The sequence below is a fragment of the Mauremys reevesii genome, linkage group 17 (genome assembly GCF_016161935.1).
Source record: "Mauremys reevesii isolate NIE-2019 linkage group 17, ASM1616193v1, whole genome shotgun sequence".
In the NCBI taxonomy this organism is placed as follows: Eukaryota; Metazoa; Chordata; order Testudines; family Geoemydidae; genus Mauremys; species Mauremys reevesii.
This window is the reverse complement of record NC_052639.1, coordinates 16757120-16775899: the sequence shown is the minus strand read 5'-3', so window position 1 is coordinate 16775899 and position 18780 is coordinate 16757120. Positions and strand designations below refer to the sequence as shown.

At 53.1% G+C, this 18780-nt stretch overlaps 1 non-coding gene across 1 annotated transcript; it reads right to left on the bottom strand.

Moving 5' to 3' along the window:
* Positions 1-18118: 18118 nt before the first annotated feature.
* Positions 18119-18190, bottom strand: TRNAQ-CUG. Its single transcript has one exon. It is a non-coding gene; the product is annotated as a tRNA-Gln (tRNA).
* Between the last annotated feature and the right edge of the window lie 590 nt (positions 18191-18780).

The following is an 18780-nucleotide window of genomic DNA, read 5'->3' as shown; positions in this document are numbered from 1 at the left end:
TTGACTGTTCCCCCATTTCAAAGCAATTGTTAGTCATCAAGTTCCCCCTTCGGGAACAAATTGTTTCATTCCCCGTTGCTTTGATGTTGCTTCAAGTTTTGCTGGAGAGCAGATATTTTTATTATCATTTTCCTCAGTTAAAATATATTGAACTATAACAAAGAGCAGGAACAGGGCAGGGATAGGGGAAAATGTCATTTCATCCATTGTAACAACAAAAGTAGTTAGGGTAAATCAAAGAGATTCCCTTATTCCCTGTATTGTCAGAGTGGGGAATGAACAACAATCTACAGCAATGCCATTAACACAAACACACTCTCAGCCTGCTCCAGCCAGAAGGGAAATGGGCAGGAATTCTCACTGTTCAGCCCAGGACACACTTACACTGATGTGCAGCCGTGAGTGTGCTGGGGAAGCGGGTCTGAGCAAACAATTTGAAGTGACAATTCAGTGAGAACTGAATTATCATGCAGTGGAACAGCTGTACATCAAGTAGTTGTGGCTGAGTGGTTAAGGCGATGGACTAGAAATCCCTTGGGGTCACCTCATGCAGGTTTAAATCCTGCCAACTACGCAAGCACTGTGCTGTTGTTGTTGTCATTATTGTAGTCTTGGTGCCTGAGCATCCACAGTGCAAATTGGAGCCAGATCTAGCTTCACTCTGTCTACACTTAAAATGCTGCTGTGGCATTGCTATAGCACTTTGGAGTAGACAGTGACTGGAGGGGTTTTCCCATCCCTGTAATAGCTGCATTGACAGAACAATTCTTCCTTTTCTTTAGCACTATCTAACCAGGGCTTAGGTCACCTTAACTCTATGGGTTTGGGGGGAGGGGGGATTCACACCCTGAGAGATGTCGCTCTGTCAGTTCAGTGCCCAGCGTACACCAGCCCTTAGATCCCTCTTGGTATTTCAATGCAGGTACTGACCTGTGAGAGGAAAACATCAGCTCATAAACACACAGACTGAATTCCCCACATTTCATCTCGCTGCACTTTCCAGAAAGTCATGAAATTCAATTCATTCTTGCTAGGACAGAGAACAAATAAGTGACACTAAGTTTTTGGCTTGGGTAAATAAAATTAAGTGTTTAATTAATATAGTAAAAACCTGTCCTGATGCCTCTAACTAACACCATTGCGTGAAATAGGAACAGAGACAAAGCTTGTCAGTGACGACTAATTTCACAAATGATCTTCCCAATATTAATTTCTACGCTGCCCCCATTGGAGGTCTGGGCATCTCCAGTGTCACTGCTCTGCGTTCACCTTCCCCTTAGAATTGTTCTCGGACATTCGCCTTCCTCTGCAGCGTGGGGCACGGGTCACTTGCTGGAGGATTCCCTGCACATTGAAGTCTTTAAGCCACGATTTGAGGATTTCAGTAACTCAGACATAGGTTAGGGGTTTGTTACAGGAGTGGGTGGGTGAGATTCTGTGGCCTGCATTGTGCAGGAGGTCAGACTAGATGATCATAATGGTCCCTTCTGACCTTAAGTCTATGAATCTATTCCCAAATTTGGAAAATTGTGCAGTTCAGAATGTGAATAGTGACCCTGTCTCCTTCCTGCACCTGCTCTACCTTGCTCCACAGCAGCTTCTCCCCTGCAGAGTCACTCCAGCACGGCAGTGCAGCCGCCCAGGGTTCAGCAGGGGCCCCGGCAAGGACAGTGGGTGCAGCTAACAGCCCGGTGTGCCTGGCAGTGATTCAGCTGTAAAAAGCAACCCTCCACAGAAGTACAGAGACCTGATTTCCCAACTTTAACATCATGACCCCTGTAGAAAGCCACACGTGTCAGTTGTATTTTCACAGGAGATGCAAAAATCAAGTGACATCAATTTTTAAGTTGAGTAAATAAAGTTGAGGAGATAGTTGTTAACCTCACAAAAATATATTAAAGATCCCTCAACATAACACCTGAAGGTGAAATATGAACAGAGACAAACCTTGTCAGCAAAGGCTCATTTCCCAAACGATCTTCAAAATGTTACTAATTCCCACCCCTCCTCCACAGGAGCTCTGTGCACTGTAACTGTTCTGCAGGCAGCTTCCCATTCAATGCTGTTGTGGGACATTCCCAGACTTGGAAATGTACCAACGACAGAATTTGAAGAGCAAACCTGGCTCCCCGCACCAGGCGGGATTTGAGTGTTTTGTCCCTGTCACTTAGAGTTTGTCAATAGTACAGACGCCAGGGGCAGGACTCCAGGCTCTGCTTGAGGGATCCTGGCACAGGGGCTGGGGTGGGGGGGGGGGAGAAAGGATTGTAGATTCTGACCTGTGCTCTAGAGAGGAGGTAATAATTGAAGGGAGCGTGTTTGTCTCCTCTCCTCCTCCGTGTCCCAGGGCTGGAATTCTACATTCCACAGGGCCAAATGAGGGGGTGATGCCACTTGGTTAATGGAAACCAGTGCTCCAGGTGCAGCTTGAACTCACAACCTCAGCATAGCTCCTCAGCACTGCTCTATAAGTACTGTGCACTAACTAATTGCACCACTGGAGAACATGCTTGCTATGATTTTCTGAGCCCCCCCCCAGGTTGATAAAGGCAAGGAGTGACCCCAAAACTGAGCTGAGAGCGGATAGCAACAAGTGTTGGTACTTGGTGGGGTGGATTCTTCTTAAGGGTTCCAGGCACCATTTCACCCTTTTGTTCTTCCCTGTGTAATAACAGAGCTGGTTAAGACTCAATGGAGAGTCTTGCTGCAGACCAACAGATCTGAAATCACTGATAACCAGCTCTAAGCATTAGTCCTGCTTTGGGAGAGTGTCTCTCATGCAAGAAACTGCCCAGTCTGCGCTAGCAGTGAGGCTCCTCACTAACAGCTGAAATCAGGAGAGCTGTGTGAAGTGCAGGGCCCCAGGGGGGCCTGAACAGGGGGGAACACCACCCCAGGACTTTTAAAAATGGGAGGGCTCTGCCTTGCCACTTTGTAATGACCGTAAGGGCAAGTGAGGGAGGAGAGCAGTGAGCAGGAGGAAGGGGCAGCATAGGAGTCTATCCAGCTCTGAATCTTGTTTTCTCACAGTAGCCAATACCAGGTCTCCCAAAGCCACTCCTCAAGGCAGCACTGGGAGTTGAACCCAGGATCTTCTGTTTACAAAACAGGCACTTTAACCAGCTAAGCCATGGTACCTGCTGTTATTTAAAGCATCGTGTCTGCCCACACCTGACTCTCTGCCAATCCCCACTGGGACCTGACAAGTGTTGCTCCTGTTTGGATTGTGTAAAGCAGAGGAGCAGCTGAAGTTTTGCTCCCAAGGTGTGTGTGTGATTCTTTGGACAGGTCTACACTACAAAATTTGGTTGGTGTAATTACATTACTTAGGCTGGCAATGCAGTTATATCAACCTAATCCCAGTGTAGAATCATAGAATATCAGAGTTGGAAAGGACCTCAAGAAATCATCTAGTCCAAACCCCTGCTCAAAGCAGGACCACTCCCCAGACAGTTTTTTGCCCCACTCCCTAAATGGCCCCCTCAAGGATTGAACTCATAACCTGAGGTTTAGCAAGCCAATGTACAAACCATTGAGCTATTCCTCCCTCCAGATGGGAACTCAACTGTCAGAATTTTCTGGAGCAATGAAATGTGAGAGGCCCAGCCTCTGTAGCAGGAATGCAGGGCAGGCGAGTTCACGGCAGGCATGGTGGGATACTGGTGGAGGCCAGTCATGGTGATATAATGACCAGCAGCATTTACACTGACAATTTGTCTTTTTAAGTTTGCTGCAAAAAGCTCTAGACCTCTCGTCAAGGTGTTTTTATTTTGTCACCAAAACAGGGCAGTTTTGTCGCCAGACGTGGTATTGCAGTGTGTGTACCAGCCACAAGCTGCCAACCGAGGGAGCATTGTGTGTTTTTCACACACCTGAGCAATATAATGATGCTGAAATAACTTTGTAGTGCAGACATGGCCAAAGATTCACACACACACACACACACACACACACACACACACACAGCTTGCAAGGAAAAGCTCACCTGCTTCTCTGCTTTGCAGAATCCAAACACATGCAAAGCGTGTCAGGCCCTGGTGGAGCTGTCAGGGAGTCAGCTGTGGGCATCATTGTGTCTTAGCTCTAGGTAGGCACCATGGCTTAGCTGGCTAAAGCACCTACCTTCTAAACAGGAAATCCTGAGTTCAACTCCCAGTGGTGCCTCTTTGGGTACCTGATATTAGCTGCTGTCAGAGGACAAAATACAGCATGGGGTGGGCCTTTGGTCCAGCCCAGGGTGGCTGTTTTTATGGTTTAAATTACACTCACAGGCACTGATAACAGAGTTACTGAATGTTTGGGAGTTAAGAGCTGATAGGTCAGTGTTCCAGCCCATCACAGATGACCCCACTCCCTCTGGGACAGGGGCAGGTCTGGGATCTCACACCAAATGCTCATTGTGGCTGCCAGAATCTGTGGGCAGCTCATTTAGTTTCCACCCAGGATTGAGTCCTGCTTCGTGCACCGTGTGTGAGAATGAAAATCCTAAACCGCCCTTTGAAATAACGAAAGCAGCAGGACATGTTATTGTCCCTGTCCCAAAGCAGACAGACCAATGGAGAAATGCCATTGACTCCAGGCAATACTCCACTGCCATTTTACCTTTTTCACTTTGCTAAACTCCCTCCCAACTTTGAGGGCTCCCAGAACCTGATATTGAGCTTGAGCTGAGATGTCTACAGTGCAAATTTACCACCCCATGGCCCTAGCCTGGGAGCCTGCACTGGCACGGGACAGCCCTGGGTGTTTCATTGCAGTGTGGACATAGCCTAGCATTATGTCTACACTGCCATTAACACACCCAAGTCACTATTCTCAAACCCTGGGTCAGTTGATTCAGGCTTGTGGGGCTTGTGCTGCAGGGTTATAAAATTACAGTGGAGACACTTGGGCTTTAGCCCAGCCTCCAAGACCCCACGAGGGGTGAGGGTCTCCGAGCCTGGGCTCCAGTCTGAGCCCCAGGAGCCCAAATCAGATCATCCAGGCCAGCTGGGCCACAGGGATTTTATCACAGTATAGATGCCCTCTCAGGGTATGTCTACACTGCAATGTAAGCCCAGGGTTAGCAGAAGTCATGTCAGCAGCCCCAACACATAAACATAAACCACGAGGGAAAGACCCACCCCCAAATAAGCTAGGCAGTGTCCTTCTCCCTACGGTTCATAAGTCCAGCAACCAAAAGTCCTTTAACATGAGCCATCCCCTCTCCCACCCCACTCACAGCTGTTGTCCTTAGTCAGTGCAAGCCCAGAGGTGCCTCTGTAGAGTTCACCTGCCTGCCTGGGTGGAAAAGGGGGAAAATAAGAAGGCACCGTACTCATTGTGTTGTCTAGGGACTCACTCATCCCTCCACTGCCACCCTGTCCTAACATTGATCTAACCCCTAAATTTTAGTATTGGGACCCAGTCCCCAGCCTCACTCCCAACCAGAGCCTGCTCCTCTTCACCCTTCTCCTCTGTCCCAACCCACAGCCCCCTCCTATTCCCAGTGCCCCTCAATCCCAACCCACAGGCCCCTTCTATTCCCAGTGCCCCTCAATCCCAATCCACAGGCCCCCCGCTCCTCACGCTGCTCCTCAATCCCAACCCACAGCTCCCTCCTTCCCTCCAGCAGCAGGTGCTTCAGACCCCCTCAGGAAGATTTTCTTGCAAGGTTTTGTGTATGAGTCTGCATGTGGATTTACAGTATGTTGGAAATAGGTTGGGTTGCTTGCCGAAATGATCACTTGTGGCTGGTGTTGCATTCCCAGTCTCCATGTTATTGGGGCAGGAGAAACAAAGGGTTGTTATCCTCGATGTGTGAACCAGGGACTTAACCCTGGGTGGAAACTAAATGAGCTGCCCACAGATTCTGGCAGCCACAATGAGCATTTGGTGCGAGAGCCCAAACCTGCCTTTGTCCCAGAGGGAGGGGGTCATCCACGAGGGGCTTGGCCCACTGACCTATCAGCTCTTAAATCCCAAACTTTCAGTAATTCTATTATCAGTGCCTGTGAGTGTAATTTAAACCATAAGAAAAACCACACTGGGCTAGACCAAAGGTCCATCTAGCTCTGTATTTTGTCTTCTGACAGTAGCCAATACCAGGTGCTCTCAAAACATCTCAACAAGGCACCACTGGGAGTTGAACCCAGGATCTCTTGTTTACAAAACAGGTACTTTAACCAGCTAAACCATAGAGCCTGCCTGTGACTAATGTACAGTGTCTGCTCACACCTGACTCCCTGGGCCCCACCTGGCCCCACAAAGCAGAGGAGCAGGTGAGGTTTTCCTTGCAAGCTGTGTGTGTGTGAATCTTTGGCCAGATCTGCACTACAAAGTTATTTCAGCAGAATTATATTGCTCTGGTGTGTGAAAATCACACAACGCTCCCTCGGTCAGCAGCTTTTGGCTGGTGTACACACTGCAATGCCACGTTTGGCGACAAAACTGCCCTGTTTTGGTGGCAAAATAAAACCACTTCAATGAGAACAGTAGAGCTTTTTGCAGCAAACTTAAAGTGACAGAGTGTCAGTGTAGACACTGCTGTTCATTATATCACCATAACTGGCCTCTGCCAGTATCCCACAATACCCTCTGTGAACTCGCCTGCCCTGCAGTCCTGCTACAGAGCCATGGGCCTCTCCCCTTTCATAGCTCCAGGAAGTTCTGACAGCTGAGCCTGCTGCTCTGCTCCAGCAGCCAGGAGCAAATCACTGCTGTGGATGCTGCTCTCTCCCACCCTGCGAACACAGATCAGGGTGGTGGGAACTTCCTTGAATGGGGGAGCACCGGCATCTGAACTGTGACACCCCCAGGACACCCCTTCCCTCGAGGAGGCTCTTACCGTCTAAACAGGGTCGGCTGTTTTCTAGTAAAATCACTAAAAGGGAAGGAGAAAACTCGAAAGAGGTTCCTCCTGGCGCTCAGGTACGTTAACCCCAATATTCCCCCAGTCCTCAAAGAGAGACCTGGAGAAGGAGACTTGCTGAAGCAAAGCCACAGGGTCTCTGAGGTTTCCCTGGCCCCTCGCCCCTGTCCTGCCTGGCTGATGTCAGCATCTCTCTGTGAGGTCACCACCTCCCCACCACCTTTGGCCAATAGTCTGAGGTCCTGCAAAAGGCCTTTGTGATGTCACTGCCTGTCACGGACTCACAGATCGTGCCCACTCTTGGCCCTGTGCGGTCCGTGGGGGGTGCCCCTTTCAGTGCGACAGCTCTTCTCGGGGGTCCACTCTCTCTTGGGGTCAGGCCCCTCCACCTCCTGGAGCTGCCCCTCTCTGAGCCTTAGCACGTCTGTCTCTCGCCGTGGGCCCCTCAGGGAGTCCACGTGCTCTGGACCCCCTGGGCCTCCTCACCCCCGAAGGGGTTGATGCCCCCTGTTCTCTAGCCCAGAGCGACTCTCAGCCAGCGTAACACAGGAGGGTTTATTGAGAGTTGAACACAGCACAGGAAACTCTCAGGGCCTCAGGCCTGGCCTCTCACAATAACAGCACATCCCAGTCCCCCTGCAGCCAGGTGGGCTCTGCCTGCTTCCCCTCGCCAGCCCCAAGCCCCCCGCTTCCCAGCTAGGCCTCCGATATCTCCGGCCCCAAGCCCCACCGCTGTCCATTGTCTTTTCTCCAGGTAAACAGGGTTGCCTGGGCCTCCTCTCCTCTCCGCCCTCCTCTGGCTGGAACAGGTTGGTCACGGGGTCCTCTCCCCGCAGACCATTGTCCTCCCACTGGCCAGAACCGCCTGTGACTCCTGAGCTGGGTCTCCGGGTCACCAGGTCACCAGTCGCTGGGGTCTCCATCCTCCAGGCCATCAGCCGGGGTCCCAAGTCCCTCTCCGGTCTTCTGTAGCAACAAACTCCCTTTCCCCTCACCTTGTTAAACCAGTAACACCTGGGAACACTGAGTCCCACTCCCTGTGCATGCAAACCACTGGAAAACACAGCAAACCCTAAGAAAATCCCCCACTTCGTCACAGAGCCCAGCACCTCTCCTCCTCTGGGCACCTAGAGCAGAGGCGGCTGGTGCTGATGGCTCCAAGGGAAGGCTTAAAAGCCACAGAACAATTGAGGTCAGGGCTAGAGGAGGGCAGGACCATGCCTAGGTGTGGCCTTCAGACAGGCACAAAAGCACCCAGCCAGGCTGCTCCCTGCCATGCCAAACACCCACTGAAGGCCACCCGCAGACAAGCATACGGGGCGGCTGCTGATGCTCTGTGGCCATTATCGAAGACGGTAGGAAAGCAGGGCCAGCCCCCCTGGTGGGGCCTCTTACCGTTCCCACTCAAGGTGCTCGCTTTTGCCGTGGGGCAGGAGATTTTACCCCAAGAGGCTTTTCCCAGCTGGCGAGAAGCAGAGAAACACCCAGGCTCCCAAGGCGCTATGTAGCAACCCCCCTACAGCACAGTGACAGATGCACATTTGGAAGAGGGAAACTGCTCTACACCCTAGCCCGGGCAGCCGCCCATTTTCTTTGGCAAGTCAGGAATGGCAAAGGCGAGACTGGAAGCACCTGGGGCTCATGCCCCAGCCTTTGTGACGCCCACCCCCCAACTCCTTCCCGGGGCTCTAGCTGAAGCCAGAGCATTGGCCTGAGCAGCCAAGAAGAGGTTCAGGCCCTGAAGGGAGCAGGACTTTCAGCACAAAGGTAAAACCGGACAAGCACAACCACGAAGGGACTCAAACCTCAATTGTCTAATCTAAAGTCAGACGCCTTATCCATTAGGCCACATGGTAAAAGTCCCTCTAGGTACTTCTTTGGAAAAGGCAGACACTGATGCGTCCGACGAAGTGGGGATTCCCCCACGAAAGCTCATGCTCCAGTACGTCTGTTAGTCTATAAGGTGCCACAGGACTCTTTGCTGCTTTTGCAGACACTGTGTTTCTCAGGTCAGCTACTGAGGGGGGCCGAGACTCTCTGGGCACAAGAAGTGGAGTTCCCAGCGACACGTGAGACTTAATTGTCTGGAGCCAGGTGCAGGGCTTTGGCAGGGAGGCTCGGGCATGGGGGCTGGGGTGCAGCGGATGGACCGGCTGTCTAGGTGGGGAGATTTAGTCTCACCGAGGAGGAATCCTGATGATAGGCAGTGGCCAGGGCCGGTGCAACCACTAGGCGAACTAGTCGGCCGTCCAGGGTGCCAAGTGGTTGGGGGCACCAAAAATCGCACTCAGGGGAGGCAGTGGAGTGGAGGTGAGCTGGGGCAGGGGGCTGGGAGGTTTGGGGGGAGGGCTGCCTGCAGCAAGCAATGGGGGGGGGCGTGCAGGGGAACCACTCCCTGTCCCAGCTCACCTCTGCTCCGTCTTCTGCCCTGAGCACGCCGCCCCCGCTCTAATTCTCCTCCCCTTCCAGGCTTGCGGCACTAAACAGCTGATTGGCACCGCAAGCCTGGGAGGCGGGAGAAGTGGAGCGGTGCCGGCGAGCTCAGGGGAGAAGGCGGAGTGGAGGTGAGCTGGGGTGGGGAGCTGCTGCAGGGGCTGCCCGGCTCTTCCCATGGCCCCAGCCCCGCCCCCCTCCCTGCACTCCCTGCATGGTAAGTGGAGTGACCCAGCCCCAGCCTGGTCCACTTCCCTGGCTCCCAGCCACGCCGCCGGCGAGTGCTGTGGGGCGGTTCCCCCCTCCCCTCAAGCTTGAGAGCCAGGGGAGCAGAGCAGGCTGGAGCCCCAGGCCTCCATGGGGGCAAGCAGAGGGGGGGCTGGTCCCAGGCCTCCGTGGGGGATGGGGGGCTGGCTACCTCCTGCGGGCCGTGGAGTGACCCGGCCCCAGCCTGCTCGGCTCCCCTGGCTCTCAGGCTTGTGTTGGTGTTGGCTAGATTTGTGCGGGTGTTTGTGTATATTAGCAATTGTGTGTGTGTGTCAGGATTCATGCATGTGTCTGTGTATGTTTGCAATTGTGTGTGTGTGTATGCGCTCTGCCGCCCTCTGCCAGCACGACAACTATTTCTCTGTATGTCGCAGCCCCATACCGTCGACCCCAGTGGAGATTTCCCCATCTTACAAGGGCTGGCTGGCCTGACCCTTCTCCCCTCTGCGGAATGTGGCGGGGGCTGCAGCTCTCCCCCTGTGGGGCAGGAGTGCCACGGTGTGGGGTGCTGGTCTCCAATGCACCAGGAGAGTAGCTCAGTTGAGGCAGGGCAGGGCGTGTGGTGTCCGTTCTGCGTTGCCTGGTGCTGGGCCATTGCACAATCCCCAGCCACGCTGCACAGCGCACCCCAAGAGGGGACAAGGGGTCCAAGCACATGATCCTGCATGAGGGGATCATTCTCATTGGTAGCCATCCAGTGGCAGTGAGTTCCGCAGGCCTTGGCACATGCTGTGTGGGGCAGGAGGTCCTTGTATTGGGAGCTGTGGGAGTGAACTGCGTGCAGTTGTATCTCTGAGCACGATTGTGAATATTATGGTGTGTGTGGGGGGGTGATTGTGAGTGTGGCTGGGGGCGGTGATTGTTGCTCTCTTTGGGGGTTGGGCTAGCATGTCCCTCTGGGTGTGTGGTGTCTGAGTGTTCTTGCGATTGTGTGAGTCTCTTTGTGCCAGAGTGTATGTATGTGTGTGTGTGTGTGACTTGCTGCAGAATACAAAATCCTGCAAAGCCATTTCCTAGTGGTTAGCCCAGCAACACACTGATACAAACAGTGTCACAGATGCACACACACACAGAGTAGGGCTCAGCCCCACCAGCCGGGGCAGCAGGGACACACACGTCTCTCCTGGGCCAGCTTGGACAATTTCCCATCACAACCCGGCACAGTGCTGGTGCCCCCACACGGGGGTGGGCAGTGACTGGGCAGGGGGGGCAGATGTGCCGGATCTGTAAAAGCAGCAAAGAGTCCTGTGGCTCCTTATAGAATAACAGCCGTGTGGGAGCATGAGCTTTCGTGGGTGAATCCCCACTTCGTCGGATGGATTCAGAAGGAAGCACTTTGGGAAAATCAGTCAAGGCCCTTAGCTGAGCTGAGACACAGACCCAGTGACCCCTGCACCACCCTGGGAGGGCAGTGGGGTTGAGTGGTCAGAGCAGGGAGGGGGCTGGGCACCAGGACCCCTGGGTTCTATCCCTGGCTCTGGGGGTGGAGTGAACTGGGATCCAGGACTCCTGGGTTCCATAGGGGAAACTGTTTTTCCCTGTGCTTCCCTCCCTAGTGATCCCAGCCCAGCCCCCTAGTGGAGACTGAGCACAAGTGGGGGGAGTTGTTCTCCCACTTTGGACTTATGATTCAAACCCCTCCCCCAGGGGCTGTGATATCAAGAAATCTGCCCCCCACCCCCAACACAGAGAAAACTGGTGGGATTCTGTCCACACGCAGAGAATTTTCTCCGCCGGGCTCCTTCGGTTCATCTCGCTGCTCTCCCTACTGCCGCCAGACACTGCTCATCTGCATAGCCCCGCCCATGGACACGTGACACCTTCTGTCCTGCTGGTTTCAAGTGAGTGAGTTGCCCTCGGGGAGTGAGCAGGTCCCAGCACGTCACAGCCCCAGCCAGGGCCGGCTCCAGGCACCAGCTCAGCAAGCAGGTGCTTGGGGCAGCCCAGGGGAAGGGGCAGCATGTCGGGGTCTTTGGCAGCAATTCGGCAGCGGGTCCCTCGGTCCCTCTTGGAGGGAAGGACCTGCCACTGAATTGCTGCTGAAGAAGAAAGTGGTGCAGTGGAGCTGCCGCCGATTGTGATCACAGATTTTTTTTTTCCTGCCGCTTGGGGCGGCAAAAACCCTGGAGCCGGCCCTGGCCCCAGCACACGGCACAGCCCCAGCACACGTCATAGCACGTCACAGCCTGGGGCAGGGAGATATTGGGGAAGGGGATGAGGGGAGAGACCCAGCCCCATAGACCCATAGGGGCAGCGGGATATGGGGGGGCAGGAGAGGGGATGGCGGGGGAGAGACCCATCTCCATAGACCCCCAGAGGCAGGAACTGAGGGGAGAAGGGGGGAGGGAGGGATCCAGCCCTATAGACCTGTAGGGGCAGGGAGATATTGGGGGCAGGAGGGGGGTTGGCAGTGACCCAGCCCGGGGTGCAGGGGAAATGGGGTGGTTTGGAAGGAACTGGGGAGGAGAAGAGACACATGGCAGGACAGGGAAACCGACTCACTCCGAATACATGCAGAGCAGGGCAGGGCGGAGGCAGATCATGCTGGTCCCAGGGTAATTTCGGGGGGTTCTGATTCCCCACTCAGCTGGGGGGCTCACCTCTGGGCTGAGGAGGATGCAGGGGCTGTGTGTGTGTGTCAGGCTGGGGGAGCTGCCTGGGCAGAGGTGCTGGAACTGGGGGTGCTGAGCCACGTAAATTATCCCGATCTAAACGCCATTGTAGAGAACACCGCTTCCTGGCAGCCAGAGACTGTGCTTTCTACACCTGCTCCTGTGGATGTGACCTCTCTCCTGATCGCTAAGGAAAGGAGCCTTTCCAGGAAATGGCCACAGCTTCTGGGAATCCGCATGCGGCTGTAAACAGAATTTGGCTCCTGGAACACAAGGCAACTTAAAAGCTGAGCACGCAGACAGGGGCTTGAACCCTGGCCCCTCAGATTAAAAGCCTGATGCTCTACCAACTGAGCAACCTGGGCTTGTTAAGAGCATCTTCACCGTTCACCACAGGAGTGAGCAGGCAGGCAAAAGAGAGGCAAAAGAAAGTCCCCAGAACTCCTCCTCTTTCTGCACAGCCACTGCCTGTCAGCAGGATTCCTCCTCCTCCTCCCTCCTGTGCCTCAGTGCGACTAAATCTCCACAGCTAGACAGCCGGTCCGTCCGCTGCACCCCAATCCCCCATGCCTGAGCCTCCCTGTCAAAGCCCTGCACCTGGCCCCGTATAATTAAGTCTCACATCTCACTGGGAACTCGACTTCTTGTGCCAGAGAGTCTCGCCCCCCCTCAATAGGTGACCCAAGAAACACAGGCCTGGTCTACACTAGGCGTTTAAATCGGTTTTACGAGCGTAAAACTGATTTAACGCCACAACCGTCCACACTAGGAGGCACCTTATATCGATTTTAATGGCTCTTTAAATCGGTTTCTGTACTCCTGCCCGACGAGAGGAGTAGCGCTAATATCGGTATTAACATATCGGAATAGGGTTAGTGTGGCCGCAATCGACGGTATTGGCCTCCGGGCGGTATCCCACAGTGCACCACTGACCGCTCTGGACAGCATTCTCAACTCGGATGCACTGGCCAGGTAGACAGGAAAAGCCCCGCGAACTTTTGAAATTCATTTCCTGCTTCGACAGCGTGGAGAGCTCATCATCACAGGTGACCACGCACAGCTCATCAGCACAGTTAACAATGCAGTCTCCTGAGAATCGAAAAAGAGCCCCAGCATGGACCGCTCGGGAGGTACTGGATCTGATCGCTATATGGGGAGATGATTCAGTGCTAACAGAACTGCGTTCCAAAAGACGAAATGAAAAAGTATTTGAAAGAATTTCTAAGGCTATGACGGCTAAAGGCCACAGCAGGGACTCCGTGCAGTGCAGAGTGAAAGTTAAGGAGCTCAGACAAGCCTACCAGAAAACCAAAGAAGCAAACGGAAGGTCCGGGGCAGGTCGAAAAACATGCTGCTTCTATGATGAGCTGCATGCAATTTTAGGGGGCTGCGCCACAAGTACCCCACCCCTGACCGTGGATTCCGAGGTGGGGGTTGTAATCTCTGCCATGTCTGAGGATTATGCAGACGGGGAAGATGAAGAGGAAGAAGAAGAGGAAGACCTCGCAGAGAGCACACAGCACTCCGTGAACCCCAGCAGCCAGGAGCTTTTTATCACTCTGACGGAATTACCCTGCTCCCAGCCCTCACAATCAACTATTCCAGAGAATGACGCCCTGGAAGGGAGCTCTGGTGAGTGTACCTTTGCAAATAGCAAACAGTGTTTTTTAAGCAAGCCTTTTTTAATGATTGATTTGCCCAGAGGACTTGGGATGCATTCGCAGACAGTATAGTTACTTAGAAAAGTTTGTTAACATGTCCGGGGATTGAGAGGAAATCCTCCAGGGACATCTCGATGAAGCGCTCCTGTAGGTACTCCAGAAGCCTTTGCAGAAGGTTTTTGGGCAAGGCATCCTTGTTCCGCCCACCATGGTAGGACACTTTACCATGCCATGCATGTAGCAAGTAATCAGGTATCATTGCGTGGCAAAGCATCGCAGCGTATGGTCCCGGGACTGCTGGCATTCAAGAAGCATCCGCTCTTTATCTTGTTCTGTTATCCTCAGCAAAGTGATATCGTTCAGGATAACCTGGTTAAAAATCAGGAATTTAAGTAAGGGGGGTGGCCATTTTTCTACTGGTTTCGTGGAATGCAGCAGCTTAAAAACACTTTCCTGCACGTAGCGGGGAGGGGAGGAGTGAAATGCCGATGATCTTTTCTGTTTGGTCACCGGTGGGTGGGGGGGAGGGGGAAGGTTGTTGATTAGCAGGGAGCTAGCGTGGTATTAGCCATGCGTTGGGGGGGAGGGGTAAATCACTGAGACAGTGGCTTACCATGGCCGCATGCAAGCTGAATTCTGATGCCTGGACCTGATGTGTCTGTGAGATCTGTAAACCCAGAGCTGCAAGCGGTCACTATTAAGATGAAAAATGCGACCTTGTAGGGAAATCACATGTGCTAGGTGAATAGTGATGTTCACTGTGAAACAGTATATCCATTGTTCTGTAAAATGTATCTTTCTAAATATTTATCTCCCTCATGCAGCTGCAAATTTTTCAAGCGTCCCTCCTCCATCCCAAAGGCTAGCACAGATAAGGCGGAGGAAAAAGAAGACGCGAGATGAGATGTTCTCGGATATTATGGAAGTTACACGCAATGAAAGAGCTCATCTGAATGAGTGGAAGGACGTGGTTTCAAATTACAGGAAAGAGGCCAGTGAACGTGAGGACAGGAGGGATGAACGTGAGGACAGGAGGGACAACCGAGATGAGAGGTGGCGGCAGGAAGACCGCCAGGAAAATCAGCGGTGGCGGCAGGAAGATCAGCGGTGGCGGGATGCAACTCTGGGGCTGCTGCGTGATCAAACTGACATGCTCCGGCGTCTTGTGGAGCTTCAGGAACGGCAGCAGGATCACAGAGTGTCGCTGCAGCCCCTGTATAACCACCCTCCCCCCTCACCATGTTCCTTAGCCTCCTCACCCAGACGTGTAAGAACGCGTGGGGGGAGGCTCCGTGCACCCGCCCACTCCACCCCCGTGGACAGCCCAACCAGAAGGATGCCGTTACTCTGAATTTTTTTTAATGGCCTTCTCCATCCCTCCTTTCCTCCTCCCAAAGCACACCCTTACTTCTCTCCCTCTTTTTATAATGAATCAATAAAGAATTCATGCTTTTTAAATGAGAGTGACTTTATTTGCATAAGTAAGCTGTACTCGAAGGGGGAGGGGGAGTTGCTTACAGGGACTGAGTCAATCAAGGGGGTTGGGTGTTCATCAACAAACACAGCAGTCACACTGTACCTTGGCCATTGATGAAGCTCGTTTTCAAAGCTTCTCTGATGCGCACCGCTTCCTGGTGTGCTCTTCTAATCTCCCTGGTGTCTGGCTGCGCGTAATCAGCGGCCAGGTGATTTGCCTCAGCCTCCCACCCCGCCATAAAGGTCTCCCCCTTACTCTCACAGAGATTGTGGAGAATACAGCAAGCAGGAATAACATAGGGGACATTGGTTTGGCTGAGGTCTGAGCGAGTCAGTAATGTGCGCCAGCGCGCCTTTAAACGGCCAAATGCACATTCCACCACCATTCTGCACTTGCTCAGCCTGTAATTGAACAGATCCTGACCACTGTCCAGGCTGCCTGTGTATGGCTTCATGAGCCATGGCATCAAGGGGTAGGCTGGGTCCCCCAGGATAACGACAGGCATTTCAACATCCCCAACTGTTATTTTCTGGTCTGGGAAGTAAGTCCCTTGCTGCAGCCGTTTAAACAGAGTAGTGCTTCTGAATACGCGAGCGTCATGAACCCTCCCTGGCCATCCCGCGTGGATGTTTGTGAAACGTCCCTTGTGATCCACCAGTGCTTGCAGCACCATTGAAAAGTACCCCTTCCGGTTTACGTACTGGGTGCCCTGGTGCTGCGGTGCCAAGATAGGGATATGGGTTCCATCTATCGCCCCCCCACAGTTAGGGAATCCCATTGCAGCAAAGCCATCCACTATGGCCTGCACGTTTCCCAGAGTCACAACAGCAGCAGTTTAGTGATTGCTTTGGCTACTTGCATCACAGCAGCCCCCACAGTAGATTTTCCAACTCCAAATTGATTCCCGACTGACCGGTAGCTGTCTGGCGTTGCAAGCTTCCACAGGGCTATCGCCACTCGCTTCTCTACTGTGAGGGCTGCTCTCATCTTGGTATTATGGCGTTTCAGGGCAGGGGCAAGCAAGTCACAAAGTTCCATGAAAGTGCCCTTACGCATGCGAAAGTTTCGCAGCCACTTGGAATCGTCCCACACCTGCAACACAATGCGGTCCCACCAGTCAGTGCTTGTTTCCCGGGCCCAAAATCGGCGTTCAATGGATAGAAACTGCCCCATTACCATCAGGATCTCCAAAGCGCCGGGGCCCGCGGTTTGAGATAATTCTGTGTCCACGTCCTCATCACTGTCATCGCCACGCTGCCGTATCCGCCTCTTACTCGCCTCGGTTCGAAGGTCCTGGTTCAGCATATACTGCACGAGAGTGCGCGAGGTGTTTAAAACATCCACGATTGCGGTATGGAGCTGAGCAGGGTCCATGCTTGCTGTGCTATGGCGTCTGCACGGTTCACCAAGCAAAAAAGGCGCAAAACGGTTGTCTGCCGCTGTCAGGGAGGGAGGGAGGGGTGAGGCTGTACCCAGAACCACCCGCGAAAATGATTTTTGCCCCATCAGGCACTGGGATCTCAACCCGGAAATGCCAAGGGGCGGGGGAGGCTGTGGGAACTATGGGATAGCTACGGGATAGCTACCCACAGTGCAACGCTCCAGAAATCAACGCTAGCCTCGGACCATGGACGCACACCACCGATTTAATGTGTTTAGTGTGGCCGCGCGCACTCGATTTTATAAAATCTGTTTTACAAAACCGGTTTATGCAAATTCGGAATAGTCCCGTAGTGTAGACGTACCCACAGTGTCCACCTTTTCCAAAGAAGTGCATAAAGTAGGCGCCCACATGGCTTAATGGATAAGGTGCCTGACTTTGAATCAAGAACTTGAGGGGTCAAGTCCCTTTGTGGTTGTGTTGATGCAGTTTTACCTTCGTGCTGAAAGTCCTGCTCCTTTCAAATCTGGAACCTCTTCTTGGCCGCTCAGGCCAATGCTCTGCCTTCAGCTAGAGCCCCGGGAAGGAGTTGGGGGTTGGATGTCACAAAGGCTGGGGCATGAGCCCCAGGTGCTTCCAGTCTAGCCTTTGCTATTCCTGAATTCCCAAAGGAAATGGACGGCTGCCCGGGCTAGCGTGTGGAGCAGTTTCCCTCTGTCCCTGTGCTTGAGGGGGGTTGCTACATAGCGCCTTGGGAGCCTGGATGTTTCTCTGCTTCTCACCAGCTGGAGAAAAGCCTCTTGGGATAACATCTCCTGCCCCACTGCAAAAGTGAGCATGGGGTATGGGAACGGTAAGAGGCCCCACCAGGGGGGCTGGCCCTGCTTTCCTACCGTCTACTGATGTTGGACACAGAGCATCAGCAGCCACCCCGCATGGTGGTCTGCGGGTGGCCTTCAGTGGGGGTTTGGCATGGCAGGGAGCAGGCTGGCCGGGAGTCTTGTTGCCTGTCTGCTGGCCACACATAGGCATGGTCCTGCCCTCGTCTAGCCCCGCCCTCAGTCGCTCTGTGGCTTATAAGCCTTCCCTCAGAGCTGTCAGCACCAGCCGCCTCTGCTCCAGGTGCCCAGAGGAGGAGAGGTGTGCTGGGCTCCAGCCTGGGACTCTGCCTCCCTCCTGCCTATCAAGCCTGGCCCTGGCACTGCTTTCTTCAAGTGCCATGTGAGCAAGAGGAAAAGTGTGGCTACAAGCACCAGACTTGTGGGCATCAGGTGAAGCAGTGAGAATCCCAACCACTAGAGCCACTTCTAAACCCCCACCAAAGACCTGGCTCTGGTGGGGAAGGGAGTTAACCAGCAGGAGGGAAATGACCCACTTTTGTATAGCTGGAGACAAGAAAGCACTTTGAGCACCAGATCTTTACCACCAGCTAACACAAGGTCCCACTGAGATTTGAACTCAGATTGCAGGATTCAGAGTCCTGAGTGCTGCCCTTTACACCATGGGACCAGCTTGTATTGGTCTCTCGGGACATTGGAGACTCTCACAGGGCTGGCTTGTGTAAGGGACTGTTGGCCCTTTACTAAAACTTAGTGGGGTTTGGTTGGCTAGTTCCCAGTCCCAATAGAAGGGGGAAGGGCCAATGGGAAATCAGGACCCTGAGACTGACAGGCCCCTGGGGCAATGGTCACCAACGGGTAGGGAACAACCAACGGGTAGGGAACAAGTGAGAATTTGTTAATGGAGAAAAATTCCTGGTGAAAATTGGCAAAGCTGTGCAGATTTTGAAAAGTTCCAGTGAATTTACACATGAAGATACAAACAGGGAGACAAACATGCACACAGAGAATGAGAAAATCACACACTGCACAGGCCCACACAGACATAACAAAAACCAAACCCACACAGCACACAGAGCCATATACACAAAAAGGAAAACCTCACAAAATATAGAAAGAACAAATCCACACCAAAAATACAGCAAAAGCCCACAACAGGAAACACAAAACCCACATATCAAAAGAATACAAAGCAAAAAACAATATTAATGCAAAAATCATACACACATCCATGCACACAGAACTATGCAAGACATCCAC